Raw genomic sequence first — 22,325 nt, 5'->3', positions numbered from 1 at the left:
AAAAAAATCCAAAGAATGGGGACAATAGTAAATTCCGCAGCTAGTGGAAGTGATATTACGGCTTTTCTGCAAAAAGTTTAATTTAGAGATTTCAACGTATGGTGGTACCGAGGTACGGTACGTAATGTTTATCCCCGAGTACGCTAGTACTAGGGCTCAGCAGACTTTAATTGTCTGTGTGTGTGTGTGTGTGTCTCGACTTAACAGCTTATTAATATGTAAGCGCAGTGCTTTAAAGATGTCCATTTTATATAGTGCTATATGTTTTATGTAAAATCAATGTCTTGTTTGTATTACATGTATTGTTATGTACCACCCCTGAATTTCTCTGTGAGATAATAAAGTATTCTTATTCTTATTCTTATTCTTATTGCTGGGAAACTACTGGGCGCAGTTCGTTCAAAAGTTGATACACTAACTTGATAATAGGTCCGATTGATCGTATTAAAACTTCATAATGTTACCTGGGACCTAAATGCGAAATAAACCACAAAAAAACGACTTGGCGGCGGGGGGAATTTGCGGAGCCACAGCCAGCCAGGCAGTCTCATAGAACAGCCGAACGCGTCACACATTGACGAGAAATATAGCGTCATAAAAAGATTACGTCACGGTCAAAAGTCTTTGACGTCTTTTTCTCTCGCGCGGTGTGTGTGTGTGTTCATTCTGTGCACAGGTGTTAGTGTTACTGTGCCACGGTGTGTGTGTGTGTGTGTGTGTGTTTGTGTGTGTGTTTGTGGGTGTGTGTGTGTGCGCGCGTGCATGAGTCTGTACTCGTGTGTGTGTGTGTGTGTGTGTGTGTGTGTGTGTGTGTGTGTGTGTGTGTGTGTGTGTGTGTGTGTGTGTGTGTGTGTGTAAGAGAGAGCGAGAGAGAGAGGGAGAGAGAGAGAGGGAGTGAGGGAGAGAGAGAGTGTGTGTGTGTGTGTGTGTGTGTGCGTGAATATGTGTGTGTGTGCATTTTCACTGTGGTCAAATAAAAGAGAAAGGCCAGTCACCACGCACATCCTCGGCTCGCATGCAATGTATTTATATAGCAAAGGGAATGCCTGTAATTCACACAGATCAATCACTTGGTCTTAAACGTGCACAAGACAAAAACTTTCATACTGGGGGAGCGAGCCAGTCTGAAGAGTACTCGGGTCCAGCGCGAGCGTTTTTTATTTCACTTTGAAAGTCAGTGTTCGTTTGTGCCAGTTTTCAGTCATACCAAAAGTTGCAATTATTTCATTGATGATTGTGGTTCACATCAGCCGTTATTATCATGCCTTATTTTAAAACAGTTTAAAATCTGACGGGAAAGGAGTTTAGTTGCCTTAGTGTACTTTGAATTAAAGCACTCATAATACAGCTAAGCAAACACCATCTCAGTGATGTTTTTCAATGTAAGGGGCGCAACTGTTTCTTTAATATATCCTAACAAGCACACAAGAGTACTTCCCCTTCTTGTTGTACATCGTTCTTCTGTTTTTGACGACTTTCTGTCCTCCCACTTTTGAGAGTAAGCAAGTTTATTGTATGGTATCACCAAGTTTTCCCATTAAGAATGTTATCAAAAGTATTGACCATCATGTTATCTGTCAAGTTTTCCCATCCTCTTTTTCGTCACTGACTTCTTTTTTATAGGTAATCGTCTCTTCCGGTATGTTTGTGTGCAGGTTTGCATTTCAGTCTGCATGAGGTGAGCGATAGTGATTTTTAACTGTTGGTGCTCAGTGATTTACAAGCATGTTTTCTGTTGCTATGTAAATTCTCCTGTCTTATGTAGAACACAGACACTTTGTATTACATTTTTTTTTTACAATAATCTCTCTTGGTGCTGGGTACAAATATTTTAAAAGTTTTCAGGTTCATGTTATTCTCTAGTTTCACTTTTTGTTTTACGCTCGACACGTGTTTGAATTTGTATCTGTCTGCAACTGTGAGTAAGTACACCTGAATCCAACATACTAAAGAGAAATAGAGAGCTTCAGTATTTAGTTTGTACTTTAAAGGCATATGTACGCGCTCCCGTGTTTACAAAGTGTAGTTTGCCCATAATCGATGTCAAACGCACCATAAGACCATATAATGACGATATGTCACCATGCGCGGACCATAATACATGCATTACAGCTTGTTCTAGCCTCTGAAAAAGTGAGGATGTCAACAAAGCCGCGGTGGTAGCTCCCTTGCATCAACGTTACATGTGTTGCCAAATCTATAAATAGGACGATCCAGGTCAAAATGAAAATTAACATATCTCAACATTGAAGGGGTCCTCTAGACCACAATATTTTGCAGGGAACTTAATTTAGCATGTCTCCAGCTGTTGGTAAAGCAATTAGCGTGTATAGTCATCGAGTACATATGCCTTTAAAAAAAATTGTTATTGCTTGCATTTTTCTTCCGTTGTATTTTTTATGTCTTGAAAATAATAAAAATTGCTTTGAAAATGTATTGTGTACCGCAGTCAGAAGTAATTTATTACTTTTGGGAGTTTAGTAACGTGATATCAGTTTTCAATTGTTCGTTCACTTATATTGCTTTCAGATTTAACACACAAGAAACAGTAGCACGGTTTTCGTTGCGAAAATGTGCATTGGCAGTCCTGCGCGATCGAATTGTGTATTATGTACACGCGGTGTTCTTCTGGAAAAGACCGAAGCGATATGTGACGTCAGTCGTTCAGCCCGCGAGCGGTGGGAGAAGGGGGGGGGGGGGGGGTTTCACATGGTTTGTTTGTTTCAGACCCACACCCATATACACACATTTCACATGTAAACCATTTGTCGGCCCCCTGTCGATATTTATCGACTAAGTTCCTTGTTCTTAATATGCATTTCATCTCGAAAAATATGTGCGTTAATTGGTGTGCGTGCGTGCGTGCGTGTGTGTGTGTGTGTGTGTGTGTGTATGTATGTATGTCTATGTATTTACGTGCGCACGCGCGCGAGTGTGTGTGTGTGTGTGTGTGTGTGTGTGTGTGTATGCTTTTGCTATCAAGCATATACCTACTGTAATAGTTTCATGCATTTATTGTATGCATTTAATGACTATTCAAATGTGTATATTTGCATATAATTTGTGTGTGTGTGTGTGTGTGTGTGTGTGTGTGTGTGTGTGTGTGTGTGTCTGTCTCTGTACGTGTATATTTGTGTATGTGTCTTGGTGTCGTTTGATAATGTTTGCTTAAGTTATATGATCTTTCAAAGCTATGTTTTCATGATTATGTCTCAACATTTGGCAGGCTCTTTCTTTATTTTACCTCACTTATTTAGTGCATGTGTAGGCCATGTTTGAAGACCAATGTATCTCACCCTTATTAATTTCGTTTTATGCACCAACTGCATTAGTCTGTGTAATCATAATAGGTTGAAATCGTGCTGCATGTGCCGCTTAAATTTATGACCAAAGGGTTTATTATGTTTTTAGGATTGTGATATTCGAATTGTCACCGTATCTCTTAGCAGCAACGCATGTGCTCGAGAGTGCGTGCGTGCGTGCGTGTGTGTGTGGGCAGCATGGATGTGGCGGACGTGCCTGTGTGGAGTATTTAGTTTTGTTGTTATATGCTGTTCTCATTGTTTTAAGAGCGGATGAACCACGCTTTTCGATATAACTTAAATTGTATGAACAATAACTAATTGTATGTGTTATGTCTAGTATACCTGTATGTTCGAATTGCATGTATGGTGCATGGTGCGGCGAGTTTTTGTTTGTTTGTAACTGTGGTGTACAAGGTATTGTAGGTGGGGTTTTTTTTCTCGGGGGGAATTGCTTGGATTTGTAACTGATAGAGTTCACAGCAACACATATAAGACTTTACAAGACGTCGATAGAAAAAGAGAGGTAGAAATTACAACACGACACATACAATCAAACTCTCACACTCTTGCCAACCGACACTATACGCCGCCCTCCGACCACACATCACATCCGAGTCCGTACAATGATATCAACTATATAACTCACATAGGTAATATTATAACGAGGTTTTATTAAATCAAATAAACACATGCGCGCTTCTACGAAGAGTAGTGTATCTGCGTGTTCGAATCAAATGTATGGTGTGTGTGTGTGTGTGTGTGTGTGTGTGTGTGTGTGTGTGTGTGTGTGTATGTGTGTGTGTGTATGTGTGTGTGTGTATGTGTGTGTGTGTATGTGTGTGTATGTGTGTGTATTATACAAGGCATATTATTGCAGGTGTTTTTCCACTTTGCTTGCCGGATTTGCAACTGATAGAGTTCACAGCAACACATATAAGACTTTAAAGACTACACAACATAAAAGCTCTCACACTCCACACATCCCATCAGTTTGTTTGTTTGTTTATTTGTTGCTTAACGTCCAGCCGACTACGCAGAGCCATATCAGGACGAGGAAGGGGGGGATGAAGGGGGCCACTTGTCAAGCGATTCCTGTTTACAAATGCACTAACCCACTACTTGTGTCCCAGCAGGCTTTAGTAAAACTAAATTAATACCTACTGGAAGATTACCAGTTTCCAGTATGTTAAAATAGGCTTAACCTATCTACTGCTGGACTTACATCAGAACACTAACAGATTAAACTATACATGAATCGCGAGACAAGCGGCAAGAGAAGAGATTTTTGGAAAAAATACAGGTGAATGAGCAAGGCAGAAAAAAGAAAAGAATTCATGAAGAAAAAGAGAGCATGACAGGAAAGAGGAACCAAAAATCTACCTAACAGCAAACTAGAAAGCTCCTGCGGTTCCAAAAACAGGAGGGGCCTTTAATTTCATAACCGCAGTGCCCCACTGCGGGAATCCCATCAGTACAATAATATCAACTCGAATATTTAAAAAAAATAACAAGGTTTTATTACATGACCATAAAACATAAATCAATTTATGTAAGGCACTGCATACCCTACCCCCAAACAGCGAAAATGTACAGATATATTTTCTGAAAAGAACCTACGCCTTGTATTGAGTTGTTTTCATGATTTGTTTTGATTCAATACAAATTTGAACTTAACCCGCCTCTTCTTGATGAGTTTCTATTCTGTGTGTCTGTTTGTCCTGTCGTGTGATTGCCATCCTGACAAATGACCTTCAAACACGTATAACATCTAAGACACAGACAGTTAGAATTAATGCGAAGCTAAGACCGCTCGCTTTACATTACCAAGACACTCCCCGGACTTTTATTAAGCTCAGCGCAGAACCGCCGCGAGGTGACATGCGACTCATTTCCGCGTGGTGGAGGGTCACATATATCCCGTTACGTTCTATTCTTTTTTCTTTTTTTTTGGGGGGGGGGGGGGGCGTGTCTAACCGCCTCCAGTTAAATCTATCAAATATATTGGGGGCCAGATAAAAACAGGGATGGGTCGACGTCGAAGTCTCGGTAATTCGATCTACCCTTCTTCTGATAAAGTTTAACAAGAAGAGCAAACGCTCGATCGAGTCACTTTCGCAGTTCTGAATATTATATGAGGCATCAGATGGACAGGAAGAAATTGCTATTCACAACACAATGAGTCACGTTCACATAAAATTTGAGCCCGGTCACTTTTATAGTTTCCGAGAAAAGCCCAACGTTAAGTTGTGTGTTGCCGAACAGAAAAGGCTAGTTATCTCCCTTGTTTTTCTGATAACGTTCGTAAAAGGCGACAGATGTAAATACTTTGATGTAAAGAATAATCCTACAAAGTTTCAATCACATCCGATGAACTTTGTCAAAGATATAAAATGTCTAATTTTTCCTTTGACGCTGACCTGTGACCTTGAAAAAGGTCAAAGGTCAACGAAACCATCGTTAAAGTGTAGAGGTCATTGGAGGTCACGACTAAACAAAATATGAGCCCGATCGCTTTGATAGTTTCCGAGAAAAGTCCAACGTTAAGGTGGTGTCTACGGACGGCCGGCCGGACAGACTAACACTGACCGATTACATAGAGTCACATTTTCTCAAGTGACTCAAAAATGAGTGGGTGACGGTTTCTGGCATAATATAGTCTCCTAAATCAAAAATCAAATTCCAATATAATGTATCGTACAAAAGATCAACTACACCTGAGCAAAATCATCAAAATTTGTTCGGATCATCGTGGCGCTCTGCAATTAAAAAAAATATATAAACACACAATATTAACAAACAGGTCCACAAGGTACGAACAATATGAAGAATACAAACGCAACCAACAATTTCTTCTTTTATTTAGAGAGGGATCATACAAAAGTGGGAGAAAAAAACTTGTGTACTTATAGAACAAGAAGAGCAAACGCTCGATCGAGTCACTTTCGCAGTTCTGAATATTATATGAGGCATCAGATGGACAGGAAGAAATTGCTATTCACAACACAATGAGTCACGTTCACATAAAATTTGAGCCCGGTCACTTTTATAGTTTCCGAGAAAAGCCCAACGTTAAGTTGTGTGTTGCCGAACAGAAAAGGCTAGTTATCTCCCTTGTTTTTCTGATAACGTTCGTAAAAGGCTACAGATGTAAATACTTTGATGTAAAGAATAATCCTACAAAGTTTCAATCACATCCGATGAACTTTGTCAAAGATATAAAATGTCTAATTTTTCCTTTGACGCTGACCTGACCGATTACATAGAGTCACATTTTCTCAAGTGACTCAAAAAACACAATCCACCATAAACAAAACACCATTTCAATAGACAAAGCACACACAAACTATTGTGTGCAAATGATTGTGTGAGGAGATGTATATGAATGAAGGTGTGTGTGTGTGTGTGTGTGTGTGTGTGTGTGTGTGTGTGTGTGTGTGTGTGTGTGTGTGTAAAGGAGGTACCTAAAGGTGATAAACGCGCTATTAACACGTTTATAATATATGGAAATAAGACACTTTGCTATTTCGTTAACAAAATTCCTTAGCAAAAAAGAAAGGTAGCTTGACTATGATGATTTAACAGTAAGTGTTAAAACGGGTCAACTCCTATATGGTGACAATGTGTATGCGTTGTTTTAGGGTGTGCCCAACTTAGTCGCCTTTTACGACACGGGTGGGGAGCGCGTCGGGCCTATTCTGTTCCCGTGCCCGTGGGGACCTAACAAAAAAATCAACACCCCCCCCCCCCCCCCCCAACCCAACTTTGAATATCTACCATGAATCCACCTTTCTTTTTTTTTTTCTTTTTTTTACCCCGACCTACACGTCAATCAATTCTACAAACAACAACAAACAGAAACGAACAGAAACGTACAAAACATCCTTTTTTTTCCCCTTCGACAACAGTACTCTGGAACCAACTACCTGAACAAATACAGTTAACCGACTCCCTCGGGGAATTTAAACATTACTTAACAAAAAGACGACACACAAATTCCCGTTTACTTCTACAGTGGCAGTCAACAAACAGAAATAATCCACACAAAAATGAGACTTAATATTAGCGATCTAAAGAAAGACTTAAGTTGAGCGACACCTTGCGAAAAACAGCGTATGCGAGTGTGGCGATGGAACAAAAACCGCAACACACTTCTTACTAGAATGCCGTTTACACTTAGCTACAAGAAACAACACACTTCTTACTAGAATGCTGTTTACACTTAGCTACAAGAAACAACACGAAAAACAAACATTGCTAAAAAAAAAACTACATGGAAGATTTTGGGCTGGGGGAGGGGGGGGGGGGGTGTTACGGCCGGAATTTCGATGTGTATGTCTGTATGTATGTCTATCTATTCCTATCAAAATTGCGCGTGCTACTCTCTGTTTACTAATAACTGTTCTTCACACACACACACACACAACACTCCAACCAGGCACAAAGACAAGAACACAGCAAAGCCCTTTGCCCCTGCACCTCTATTAAAGTATTCAATCACAACATAAACATATTATTCTACATCCATTCTACAGATCACTTTCGCTCAACATGAAAGTCCTATTTCTGTCAACATACAGAAATCAAACATGACAAAATTACATACATGTTATTATGTCATGCAATATACAGTTCTCGTGCACACACGTATAATACTTGAGGCTTTGTTCCGTGAAAGCCCGTCTGTCTCAAAACACACGAAGACACTGTCTCAAACAATTCTTCTGTTACTATTCAGTTCTGTTATACACAGATAACAAACCCCACGACGCTCGACGTCTCGTGGTTATTCACTCGGGAAACGTATCTGTGCAGCTATCACGCTGGTTAAATTCTCTCAGTCGTACTCACAGTATACAGTGGCACACACTGCTTCACCCCACCCACACAACTGTCTCGTGTGGTGGAATGGGACGGGGTTCCCGTTACGCAGCGCTTCACGCTGTCTTTCCCTCCAGCGTCTCCACAGCCCTCGGCTGGAGCATGAGGGCAGAACCTCCCGTCTCGTTCCCGCTTCCGCGACTGCTCTCAGCCCGGGATATCTCCGGAACCCACTCGGCCCGGGGTGCTAAAAAACACAAGTTTAAACTACCATAAGTCTCCATACTTGAATAAACTTTTATAACGTTCTTTATCACTACCGTCAACTATCTTATGCGGTTACAGTATATACACCCGCTAACTCATAAGCGAATTCATTTCCGAAAAACATGTAAACATTCCATTTTCCACAATGGCTGACAACCGCGCACGTTTTTCAGTTAATTCACACATGACTCTCCCGGTCATTTCTCAAGTCAATATTTCCGAGCAAAATAATATCTCCGAGTAAAATATCAATTCAATAAATACCTGTAAACACAGCAGCTGAATCTACTGATTCAGTAACCGCGACACGAGTCTCCAAAGGACCTCTAGCGCCCGGTGAGCAACTTTACAACTGGGAGACACGTCTGCTCCTGTCGACAGTCTGCAAAGCTCTGAGCCTGTATTATCTTTACAGCGCCCCCTCGGTCTATACTCTGCTCTGATTGGTCACCGACACTACTGCAATGCGTCAGTGACGTCACTGTACGGTGTCCACTCAAAGTTCGTGGCCCATAAATTCTGTACACCTGAGTCACATAATTCCAATATACACTATGTGCAAATCCGTTTGTCACATTACCCCCTCCTCCCAGAAAAAAAAATGACCGACCAAGGTTATTTTTTTCTTTAGGCCAACAGGTAAAAGAGGGTAACTACTTCACTGCCATACCATTTCAATATCGCCTTCCACTACGGATCAAAACTGTCGTAGCTGACATAAGAAACAAACTTTCTTATCCACTGATCACATATGTTTAACAACACTACTTTATGTTCGATAAAGTACTTCTTTCTTCTCTGCGAAGATTCCACTGAGTTTTTCTCTTAACTCACAATTTCCAGTCATGTTGCTTTCCAGCTCAAACATGTAATGTCTTTCTTTAGCATCTTCAATTTTTATATCTTGAGTCTACGACTCTTCCAACATAGTACTACGACTTATGTTCCTGATGCTAAACAAACAAGTAGTCAAAATCAAGCAAACCATTTTCTCGACCTCTTTCTGCGATTGCCACCATGGCTTACAGCATCAGTAGTCTCTATCGACCTACTCTTCCCACTCGTAGCCAGTGAAAAACCACCTTTTAATCTGTTCAGTTCAGCACGCAACTGACTGAGTTCTTCTCGAACAACCGCCAAGTCCAGATTCAAACACGCAACCTTCTGATCTGGAGTCAGAATCACAGGTTTATCAGGAGGGTTTCTTCTCTTTTCCTGCACACGAGTAGCATGAGTCGCAACCCCCTCAATATCAGGAAAACAGTCTGCATCGCCTGAAATCCCCGGAATGTTGCCTATGATCAAATCAGCCACAGGATCATTCAGAACACAGCAAACCATCTCTCCCGACACATAAGGTGTTTCAACTTTAACTTTCGCCTGAGGATAAGTAAGGACCTCCCCACCAAATGTTTTACAAGTGACCTTTCTACTGACCAACTGGTCTTTTGACACCAATCCACTACGCACTCCAGAAATCGTAGAACCTGAGTCTCGAAGTACTGTACACTCACTCCCGTTAACACTACCATGTTCCAACTTCAGACTTCCAACATCCTGAGTAATTGGTGAAACGACTTCCGCAACAGCAGAATTTCCTGAAACACAAATGTCTGCGACAACAGCATTTCCTGACTCGACTCGCTCATATATACCTGATTCAATCAGATACTTCGGACAAGACCACCTGTCATGGCCGTCAATCCCACAAATCAGACAAGGGTTCTGAGGGTGTGTCCGTAAGGGACACTGAACTGACCAATGTCCTTTCTCATGACATAACAGACAAGTATCTCCGCTCCGGGACAAACCACCTCTGCGACTACCAGTACGATTGCGTCTACTTCCACGAGGATAGTATGTATCACCTTGTGACTGTGCCTGAGCATCGGACGTACCTCTGCCATAGCTCCAGTTACCTTGTCTACGACCCGCAAAACTGGAACCATACCTCTGAGACTGCGGACTACCTCTCCGATTATTGCTTTGTGAAAAAGCAGCTGCAGCGTACTCTTCGTGACTACACGAACCTGCAGAAAAAATGGTGGGCCCAGACTTTCGTGACAAGTTTTTTCCAGGTCTCGCTAAGCGATAGCTCTCGGCAGCTTTGACCATTTCATCCAAAGTAACTAAACCTCGTTCCCGAATGAAAGTAGCTAAGTCAGCTGAAACGCTTTCAAGGAATTGTTCTCCCAGAAACAAGTTCACTAAACCCTCAACATCTGTGGTTATGTCAGATAGCGCAACCCAACGATCAAACAGTCGTCGTAACTCAATCCCAAAAGTTTGGAACGGTTCCTTTTCACTTGGACGGATATTACGGAGTTTTTGCCTGAATGTCTCAGACGTGCACTGAAATTTCTTCAGCAAGTTTTCTTTCAAACATTGGTATGTTAGTTCACCAGCAGCAGCAAGGCTATGGTATAGGTTTAATGCATTGCCCTCTAAAAGAGCAGACAAGTACGTGATCCACCTTGTCTCTTCCCATCCCAGAGATTTTGCATGAGTTTCAAATCGGAACAAGTATGAGTCTATATCATCTTGCTGTTCCCTGAATGCAGGGAGCCTGGGGTAAACAGGGCGAGCACCAATATTAGTGTGAGAATCCCGACCATTTTGCGGTCCACGCGACCCAGCACTAATTTCAGCCTGCCTAATCTCAAGCTCTCTTTGCTTTAACTGGTGTTCTCTCTCTTTGTCTCTTTCTTCCCGGTCCAATTCTTTTTGTCTTCGACTTTCTTCCATTTCCAATTCTTTTTGTCTTCGACTTTCTTCAATTTGTGCATCTTCCCTTTCTTTTTGTCTATCTGATTCTTTTTGTCTTTCTTCCCTTTCTTTTTCTTTTTGTCTTTCTTCCATTTCTAATGCTTTTTGTCTTTCTTCCCTTTCTTTTTGCTTCTCATCTTTTTCTCGTTTTCTCTCCAAACGATCAAAACTCTCTTTCACGTATTTCTCGCGTTTATCTGCAGCCAGACCCAAAGTCTCTGCCTGTTTAACGAACTTTTCAAACAACGCATCATAATCATCTTCGCTCTCCATTGTGTAAGTTTTGAACTTTCAAAATCACACCAAAATATGTCCAAGTTTAGAGAAAAGTTTTGAAAAAGTTTCAAAGATTAATGCAAGTTCAAGTAATCTACTTGAAAACTGTCAAGTACCATAAAAAAATCTGGCACCCGATACAATAGTCAACACAAGACTATATCCAAACACGTTTTGGCGTAAATTTCACGCAAAAATATCCAACAGTTTTAATGAAAGTCAAATATTCAGTCAATGAAGTCAAAACGAATCTTCAAACATATATACAAGTACAACCAAAACAACAACCCCAAACCACAAATAGGAGGAAAAATTCAAGGTCAAAATTACAACACAAGTAAAGACTTAAAACTAATCAACAAACTAAGTACTAAATCAGAAAATCAAAGCCAAAATAAGTGAAGTCCAACTTAATAAAACGCAGTTGGAAGCAAAATAAAACGAAGTTCCAACAAAAAATTTATGAAGTGAAACACTCCCTATTAAACTTAAACTAATTTAAAGTTGTAAATAGTAGCTTACAATAACTGTATACACTACTAATAAGATTAACTTAATTTAGATCAACAAGACAACAAAAAATGTAGATGGAGGCAAATAAAACAAATTCCAAAAAAAAATATTAAAGTGACACAATCACCAAACAGCAGACTAAATTAAACCAACAAAAAAAATTCAAAGTACTCAATCTACTACCATAACAAATAACAAATCAAAAGTAAACTAAAACTTAAATCTAATTAAAGTCTATATCAAAATACCACAACTAATTACCTTAATTATTTACAACAAATCAACAAAAGCAATGCCACAAAATCAATAAACCTAATTAATCACACAAAATAAAAAATTCCAAGATCAAATTAGAAAATTTCAAAGTCAAAAAGAACAAAAATTAACCACAGTTAAACAACTTTACAAAGGCAAAGGGCAATAAACAACAGATAGATCCCTATTCCAAAGCAGAAAGAAGAAAAAAAATGTTCTAAATATTTTACAAAATTGAAAGCACAGAAAAGAGCAAGGAAAGAGAAATGACAGACCCCACAGGAAGAAAAATGAAGCTAATCCCTCAGTGCTTAGAACTATACAATAAGCACTACCGTAAAACTGGAGACGGTAACAAAACAACACAAGACATGAACGTCACAACTATTCAATCTGAAAAATCTCTGCGTGACCTACTGCCAAAAAGTTCTGAAAATCCAACACAGGGGACAAAATTAAATTTAGCAAAGCAGGGAAACAACTATGAATTTATAACTAACACAGAGTAATCGGGGTCACCAAATGTTACGGCCGGAATTTCGATGTGTATGTCTGTATGTATGTCTATCTATTCCTATCAAAATTGCGCGTGCTACTCTCTGTTTACTAATAACTGTTCTTCACACACACACACACACAACACTCCAACCAGGCACAAAGACAAGAACACAGCAAAGCCCTTTGCCCCTGCACCTCTATTAAAGTATTCAATCACAACATAAACATATTATTCTACATCCATTCTACAGATCACTTTCGCTCAACATGAAAGTCCTATTTCTGTCAACATACAGAAATCAAACATGACAAAATTACATACATGTTATTATGTCATGCAATATACAGTTCTCGTGCACACACGTATAATACTTGAGGCTTTGTTCCGTGAAAGCCCGTCTGTCTCAAAACACACGAAGACACTGTCTCAAACAATTCTTCTGTTACTATTCAGTTCTGTTATACACAGATAACAAACCCCACGACGCTCGACGTCTCGTGGTTATTCACTCGGGAAACGTATCTGTGCAGCTATCACGCTGGTTAAATTCTCTCAGTCGTACTCACAGTATACAGTGGCACACACTGCTTCACCCCACCCACACAACTGTCTCGTGTGGTGGAATGGGACGGGGTTCCCGTTACGCAGCGCTTCACGCTGTCTTTCCCTCCAGCGTCTCCACAGCCCTCGGCTGGAGCATGAGGGCAGAACCTCCCGTCTCGTTCCCGCTTCCGCGACTGCTCTCAGCCCGGGATATCTCCGGAACCCACTCGGCCCGGGGTGCTAAAAAACACAAGTTTAAACTACCATAAGTCTCCATACTTGAATAAACTTTTATAACGTTCTTTATCACTACCGTCAACTATCTTATGCGGTTACAGTATATACACCCGCTAACTCATAAGCGAATTCATTTCCGAAAAACATGTAAACATTCCATTTTCCACAATGGCTGACAACCGCGCACGTTTTTCAGTTAATTCACACATGACTCTCCCGGTCATTTCTCAAGTCAATATTTCCGAGCAAAATAATATCTCCGAGTAAAATATCAATTCAATAAATACCTGTAAACACAGCAGCTGAATCTACTGATTCAGTAACCGCGACACGAGTCTCCAAAGGACCTCTAGCGCCCGGTGAGCAACTTTACAACTGGGAGACACGTCTGCTCCTGTCGACAGTCTGCAAAGCTCTGAGCCTGTATTATCTTTACAGCGCCCCCTCGGTCTATACTCTGCTCTGATTGGTCACCGACACTACTGCAATGCGTCAGTGACGTCACTGTACGGTGTCCACTCAAAGTTCGTGGCCCATAAATTCTGTACACCTGAGTCACATAATTCCAATATACACTATGTGCAAATCCGTTTGCTACAAGAAACAACACACTTCTTACTAGAATGCTGTTTACACTTAGCTACAAGAAACAACACGAAAAACAAACATTGCTAAAAAAAAAACTACATGGAAGATTTTGGGCTGGGGGAGGGGGGGGGCGTCTTCAAATTGCACCGAGTTTACGGCTTTGGAGCGATCGTATGCCGCCACCTCCGTCAGAATAAAGGCCGCTCTTTCGCCCCGGCCTCGTCCTTGGACGATGGCCGGGGGGGGGGGGGGGGGGTCCTCGAACGAAATGAGGTCCCCGTTTGGACAGGGGACCTGTGGAGCGTTTGCTTTGACGCATGCCCTCAACGGGAGGAGCGCCAGAAACCTTTCGCGCTCGCGTTTTTCCCGTAGCCTGCCCTCTGCCTTGATACACAACCACAAGAGCGAACGCCCTCTTCCTCGATCTGATTCATCCTCGAGGAAGGAGAAGGAGGACCGAGGTGGGAGAACACCAGCGGGGAACATCTGTAGAATGGTGAAGAGGTAATAGCAATTACGTTAATGAGAGCCACCAAATCCTACAATAACTTTAATCAATACAATTAAATAAAAGGATGAATAACATAATGAGGAGGTAATTAATGTAACGCTGGTTTGACTTAAAAAAAAATCCACACACAGTGGGTGTGACCTGTCGTCTTTCCGAACGTTGGCCAATCATACCAAAAAAAAGGATTAAAGTCCGGAGACACCGCACAACAACAACAACAGCAGCAGAACTGCCGTGACCTATATAGTCGGTGCGGGCAGCAAATTAGTCACCTTACTTCGCTCCCCCTCCCTCCCCTCCCCCTTCTGAATTTAGAAAGAGTTAAGAATACGGTTCAACTCTAAAAGCTCGGCCTGGTCAATCGTCGTGCTTTCTACCATCCCACCCCCCGGGCCCAACCAAGATGATACATCCGCCCCACCAGTCTCGCTAGAACGCGGGATGATCAGTTGGTGGGGAGGTTGTACGATGTCATTTTGGGACAGGTAGTAGGTGCCAGGGACTGTGATGGATGGATATGTCGCGGCAAAAAAGTCATCTTGCTGGGGATTATCAGCGCCTGGGAATATCATGGTTGCTATTGCTTGGGGGGGTGGGGGAAGGAGCTGGGCATCAGCGTCGGACGAGATGCTGGGCGCTACTGTTTGGGGTGGGGTAGGTTTTTGTTGGTGTGGTTGGCGTTGAAGAGAGCCGCCAGATCTCCGACGCCCTGACAGCATGCGGATAAATTTGCGTTTTGCCCCATCTAAAAGGGTCGGCGTGTTTTTTTTCAAACAGAGTTTCAGTAACAGATCACAATGATACTGGTACTTTAGGGACACAAACTGTCCATCCCCTTTCCCAAGAAGTTTTTTTTTGTACGGGAGGGTAAACTTTCCCAGAATTTCCGTTAATTGTTTAACGGGTAAGCCGATGTAGTCTGAATCCGGGATCCGGCACATACTCAGATTCCCCGAACTAGCAGGGTCATATGGCCGATTGTCACCAGCCGTGTCTCTGTTCAATGTTTTTATTGTTATTTTTCCATCGACCTCTGACTTGACGAATGTATAGTTTCTAATAACGGTGGGTTCCATCAAATAGAGTCTCTGAAGGGAGAGGGAGAGGGGGTCCTTTTTTTTTCCTTCTCTCTGAAACAAACGAATTATATCTTATAAGTATCAAATATTTATCTCTCAAAAAAAAACAAAAAAACCCTGACTTAATCTAATCTAATTCTCTATGATCCGCTCGCTCCCTGGTTCTCTTTACCATAGACTCATGCGGACAGTTTTTACGTGTTTGGCCATGGTCACTAAGCAACATCAGACAAATAACCTTATTAAAATCTTGTATAGTCACTTCATAAAAGTTTTATTTGTTAGAAAAAAACGGGAGTAACTACATCGATCGCGTGATGTGAAAAAAAAAAACCAGACAAGCTGCGAAAAGAATAGCTGGGACATATCAGGGACCACAAAAAAAGAACGATAGGAGTAAAAATAAATAAAAGGGCGGGTATCTGAAACAGTACCGCACCACCCAGTATATCATAGACCAACCCATTCTTTTTTCTTTTTTTTTTTACCCTTTTTGAGAGTACGGACTCTAAGGAAAGCCAAAAGTGCTTGGTTTTTTTCCTCCAAATTACATCTTGAATTTGTTGTGATGATCGTTTTATAACAAAGGTGGGAAAACCTAGATATGTTTTATGTCAGAAAATATGCTAAAAGCCACTGCTTACCCTAGAATATCGCCAATGCGTAAAACACACAGTGAAATCACAGCAAGAATACTACTTTTATAAAAAAAAAGATGATGTCATTCTCATAGCATTTACCGTCATTACGTCAAAGACACCGACCTTTTACTCTATAGACTCATTTACTTATTTTTTTTTTTGGACGGGGGGAGAAAAAAAAGGGGCTCAAAAGGAAGACAAAGTCATACTGTTTTGTTTTAAAAAAAAACACAAACAAAATTATCTTAAAAAAAATGCTTGATAAGAAAAATTGGGAGTGCTACAACAGAACAATCCACCTCAAAGGGTTTTGTGTGTGTGTGTGTGTGGGGGGGGGGGGGGGGGTCTTGCCTTATCCTTCTCTATGTTGTGTCATTTTCTTCTTCTGAGATGTCAATGTCCGCCGAGGAGTGATTGCTGGGAGAACTAGAATTCTTCAATGAATTCTTGTCCTCGTCGGACGAAGTCGTGTCATCGCTGCTGCTTGGTGTTGAATAACCCCTACATTTTTGTCGATTTGTTAATATCGAAGGTGGTCCTGTGATGCTTATATTCTTCCCGCCTCTTTTTAGCTTTTCTTCCGGGAGGGGGGAGGTCTTGGGGTCGTCAAGGCGACCCTTTTTTTGCGGGGGTGATCCCGTTGTGACGGTCTCAGAGGCCGAATGAAACTTTACACGTTTTGCTTGTTTTAGTTCCTTGATTTCCCTATGTAGTTGGTGTGTTGTTTTTAACACGAGGCTTATCTGTTTGAGTACTTTGGTTTGGTGTTCTTCCTCTATCTCTTCTCTTTTCCTCATCCTTTTGAGGTTTTTCTTCTGAGCTTCTTACGCTTGCTCGCTCATTTTCCTTAATTTGTATTCCAGTTCACGCTGGTCTTTTTTAATCTTTTTAAGTTCCGCCATCATGGCGGCGTTATCTACTTCTACTTCCCGTCTCGTTTCTGCGGGACATGGTTCTGGACGGCGCGGCGGTTGACTTCTGCCTCGTCTTTCGACACTCTTGTTGTTGTTGTTTCTGGTCTGGTCCCAGTGGGTAAGCGGACGGGAGTTATATCGAGAATGGTTAAATGGTTGGTAGGCCATTTTTTGGGGCTTGTTGGAAGTTAGTGTTTGCTGCAACAGAAATGCCAAGCAGATGTTCACGTCCCCCGTGTTTACTTCTCTGTAAATATGCTATATTTTTTTTTAATGCCGTATCTAAATACAAATGTGCGACAGAAACACTTTGTAAGGTCTACAACTAAACACAACATTGGTGGAAGCTCTACTCATAAAACCGTTCAAAGTTCACAAATTAAAGTCTACCCTATAAGTATTCTAATTAATAGAAAGATACAGCTTTCTAGAAGGAACGATCTCCACCCCCCCCCCCCCCCCCGTTTTTTTTGTTTGTTGGTAAAAGCATTAATCAAAACAAAACAAAAAAAGTTGCCATGGAGGAAAGGGGGCTTACAACGTATAGTACAATATATGTGACCCTCCACCACGAAATGAGTCGCATGTCACCTGGCGCGGTTCTGCGCTGAGCTTCATATAAGTCCGGGGAGTGTCTGGTAACAGTGCGTGGGTCACCTTAGTCACAGGCTTATAACTCAAACAGTTTTTGCTCTTTTCTAAAACGGTTTTCACCACTGGATAGAGCATAAAAAAACTCTTTATGAAAATGTAAAAATATGAAAATCATGCAAAGGTGATATGTGACTCATTCCGTTGTGGAGGGTCACATATTACCTTACTTGGAAAAATGTAACTTTACAAAGGACTTAACATTTTTGACATACTACTTGTCTAACATCCATGCAAACATTGACAATAAATATATACAAGAAACACTCAAGGGGGCACTGTCACCTAGATTTTGTCCAAAAGCGGTGTGTGTTTATAATATTCAGAAAGCTTATCAAATACAAAATTATTTGCCCGAAAGTATCCGTTTTCCAGCAAATAGGGCGATTGAACAAAGTGAGGGTATGCCGAAAAATAACTATAACCTATGTAAAATATTTTCCCTGAACTTTACCAAAAATCGCGACATGAGCCTGGTTTTTTTTGAGTCATAACGATTTTTTTTTTAAAGTCATCTTCATTAAATTTTGCACACAAACTTGTGATGTCAATACCTGTTATGTGTTCTGCCACAACTTTTATATCTATCTCCCTTTATGAGATATTAGAGATTTGAGGAGGGCTAAAATGTAATGGGAAATATTCGGTTTGTTTGTTTGTTTATTTGTTGCTTAACGTCCAGCCGACTACGCAGAGCCATATCAGGACGAGGAAGGGGGGGATGAAGGGGGCCACTTGTCAAGCGATTCCTGTTTACAAATGCACTAACCCATTACTTGTGTCCCAGCAGGCTTTAGTAAAACTAAATTAATACCTACTGGAAGATTACCAGTTTCCAGTATGTTAAAATAGGCTTAACCTATCTACTGCTGGACTTACATCAGAACACTAACAGATTAAACTATACTTGAATCGCAAGACAAGCGGCAAGAGAAGAGATTTTTGGAAAAAATACAGGTGAATGAGCAAGAAGGCAGAAAAAAGAAAAGAATTCATGAAGAAAAAGAGAGCATGACAGGAAAGAGGAACCAAAAATCTACCTAACAGCAAACTAGAAAGCTCCTGCGGTTCCAAAAACAGGAGGGGCCTTTAATTTCATAACTGCGGGAAAATATTCGGTGCGTAACAAATAAACAACCAAGTGAAGTAAAACCTTTTCTTGCAGAACACATCGTGGGAGTAGCCTTTAAAAGTATACTGACCAAGTATAAACTTTAAATTACACAAAAGAGTCAAAAACTCAAATGCCGTTTTCGGACGTGATATTTTTAATAAAAGCCATCCAATTTACATACAAATAAGTTACATTTATGAGAAAAACAACAACAGTGTTTTCTAATGATTATCTCTAAATTTGACATTGATCCATTAATATTTACTCGGTTAACAATTTTAGTTAAACAAGAAGGGCAAAGCCCATACGACTCACATGCTTGACCTTGACCTTTACAGCAATGACATCATACACTAAGAACTGCTTTACACATTTTCCTACCAAAATAATGTGACCTTGACCCAAGGTCAAGGTCATCCAAGGTCATGCAACACAAAGCTGTTAATTCAAGATATAGGAAGTACAATGGTGCTCATTGGCTCTTTCTACCATGAGATATGGTCACTTTTAGTGGTTCACTACCTTATTTTGGTCACATTTCATAAGGGTCAAAGTGACCTTGACCTTGATCATATGGGACCAAATGTGTCTCATGATGAAAGCATAACATGTGCCCCACATAATTTTTAAGTTTGAAACAGTTATCTTCCATAGTTCAGGGTCAAGGTCACTTCAAAATATGTATACAATCCAACTTTGAAGAGCTCCTGTGACCTTGACCTTGAAGCAAGGTAAACCAAACTGGTATCAAAAGATGGGGCTTACTTTGCCCTATATATCATATATAGGTGAGGTATTCAATCTCAAAAACTTCAGAGAAAATGTGAAAAATGTGAAAAATAGCTGTTTTTTAGACAACATTTATGGCCCCTGCGACCTTGACCTTGAAGCAAGGTCAAGATGCTATGTATGTTTTTTGGGGCCTTGTCATCATACACCATCTTGCCAAATTTGGTACTGATAGACTGAATAGTGTCCAAGAAATATTCAACGTTAAAGTTTTCCGGACGGCCGGCCGGACGGACGACTCGGGTGAGTACATAGACTCACTTTTGCTTCGCATGTGAGTCAAAAAAACACACGACTTAATCTAATCTAATTTTTCTTTGACGCGCTCGCTCACTAGTTCTCTTCACCCCCCACACTATCTTTCCGGGCCTGTGCCACAATTTGGCACAGCCTCTCCTGCTCCTCCGGTGTCATGGGGTCCTCTGATGTCGGACTGGGTACGACGGCGACGGAGAGGAGCAGGGTGTCGTCTCGCCATGGTGTTAGCGAGATCACCGCCTCTCGCTTGTCGCTCATTTTGACCGTTTTTGTGTTTTCGGCCATCTTTTTGGAATTCTGATCACCAGCAACATCAGAAAAAAAAGAAACCCCGTTAAGTCAGTTAACCCCGTTAAAGCTAAAAAGGCTATGACGAGTAAATCTACTTAACTCGGTAGACAAAGGGACGCTATACCGTCATGATGCAGAATTAACGGGGACCTGTGGATGCTAATGGACACAGTACTATAGTTAACACAACAATATGTATACACTTGACAAACTACTCTCGTCAAATCCACTGTCACTCCCCCCCCCCCCCATCGCCAAAAAACACCCGACTTAATCTAATCTAATTTTTCATGACGCGCTCGCTCACTAGTTCTCTTCACCCCCCACATCTTTACGGGCCTGTGCCACAATTTGGCACAGCCTCTCCCACTCGGCCGGCGTCATGGGGTCCGCCGGTGTCGGACATGGTACGAAGGTGACACTCAGGTGCATGTTGTCATTCCTTCCCGGCGTTATGGAGAGGACAGCCTCTCGCTTGTCGCTCATTTTGACCGTTTTTGTGTTTTCATCCATCTCAGTGTCAGAATTCTGGTCACCAGCAACATCAGAAAAAAAAAAGAAACCCCGTTAAGCCAGTTAACCCCGTTAAAGCTAAAAAGGATATGACGAGTAAATCTACTTAACTCAATCAATAAGACTTATATCGCGCATATGCCGTGGGTACAGTTCTAGGCGCTCTGCAGTGATGCCGTATGAGATGAAATTTCAGACGGCCAGTAGATTGCAGCCATTTCGGCGCATAATTATTTACCTTTCACGGCCTATTATTCCAAGTCACACGGGTATAGGTAGACAATTATTAACTGTGCCTAAGCAATGTTTGCCAGGAAAGACCCTTTTGTCAATCGTGGTTATAATCCCGCTAAATTAAAGCCTAGACCTGATAATGACTAAAATTAATTAAGCTACCTAATTTACAGTCTAAAAGCTAGCTATGTGCGAAAGCAAACACCCCTCTTGTTGCCCGCACAAGTACATCAGCGCCGTCGTCTTATAATCCCGCTAAATTAAAGCCTAGACCTGATAATGACTAAAATTAATTAAGCTACCTAATTTACAGTCTAAAAGCTAGCTATGTGCGAAAGCAAACACCCCTCTTGTTGCCCGCACAAGTACATCAGCGCCGTCGTCTTATAATCCCGCTAAATTAAAGCCTAGACCTGATAATGACTAAAATTAATTAAGCTACCTAATTTACAGTCTAAAAGCTAGCTATGTGCGAAAGCAAACACCCCTCTTGTTGCCCGCACAAGTACATCAGCGCCGTCGTCTTATAATCCCGCTAAATTAAAGCCTAGACCTGATGACTTAATTAATTAAATTACCTAATTCAAATTCTTCTCTTAAAGATTATTGAAAAATCATAAATATAATGACGCGTTTGTTTTTAGTCGTTATAGTTATTCAAAATATTTATAATAGTGTGACCGGGGCTAATTAATACGATCAATCGGACCTATTATCAAGTTAGTGTATCAACTTTTGAACGAACTGCGCCCAGTAGTTTCCCAGCAATAAGCTGTTAAGTCGAGACAGACAGACAGACAGACACACACACAATTAAAGTCTGCTGGACGCTAGTACTGCGTACTCGGGGAAAATGTATTTTCTTTACATCAATCACACACACATATTATTCTGTAAGATAGCCTTACCTTTTTTTTTGAAGAGTTGAGAAAGGGATTTGGCTGACTGGCTGACTGGCTGGCTGGCTGGCTGGCTGGCTGGAAAGATCCTTCTCTGCGTGTAAAATTAAAAAAAAAGTTGTAAGAAACTGCGCGTCAGTTAAGAAGTAATTTTAACCCTAGAAATGTGAAGAACGTGATATCTCACAAAGTTTTTTCCCATTAAAAAAATTAAATATATAAGTTTCATGGTTTCACACCCTTTTATCACGTAGGCGTTCTTATCGCTGTCAACGCTAGTTATCTTTCTCGCGCGTTTCTATTGCAGAGGTCATTATTGGTCTGCACTACTGTACTTTCTTTAATATTATTATTTAAAAAACTT

General features: G+C 41.0%; 2 long non-coding RNA genes across 2 annotated transcripts; both read right to left on the bottom strand.

Moving 5' to 3' along the window:
- Positions 1-7,764: 7,764 nt before the first annotated feature.
- Positions 7,765-14,073, bottom strand: LOC138945783 (uncharacterized). The gene is made up of 2 exons (XR_011449114.1): positions 13,767-14,073; positions 7,765-13,482 (listed from the first exon to the last, which is right to left on the bottom strand). It is a non-coding gene; the product is annotated as an uncharacterized lncRNA (long non-coding RNA).
- A 5,037-nt stretch (positions 14,074-19,110) lies between these two features.
- Positions 19,111-22,057, bottom strand: LOC138945784 (uncharacterized). Its single transcript, XR_011449115.1, has 2 exons — positions 21,971-22,057; positions 19,111-20,843 (listed from the first exon to the last, which is right to left on the bottom strand). It is a non-coding gene; the product is annotated as an uncharacterized lncRNA (long non-coding RNA).
- Positions 22,058-22,325: the final 268 nt, after the last annotated feature.

Source organism: Littorina saxatilis, linkage group LG13 (genome assembly GCF_037325665.1).
Source record: "Littorina saxatilis isolate snail1 linkage group LG13, US_GU_Lsax_2.0, whole genome shotgun sequence".
NCBI lineage: Eukaryota > Metazoa > Mollusca > Gastropoda > Littorinimorpha > Littorinidae > Littorina > Littorina saxatilis.
Note: the sequence above shows the minus strand (reverse complement) of the source record. Positions and strands in the feature narration are given on the sequence as shown.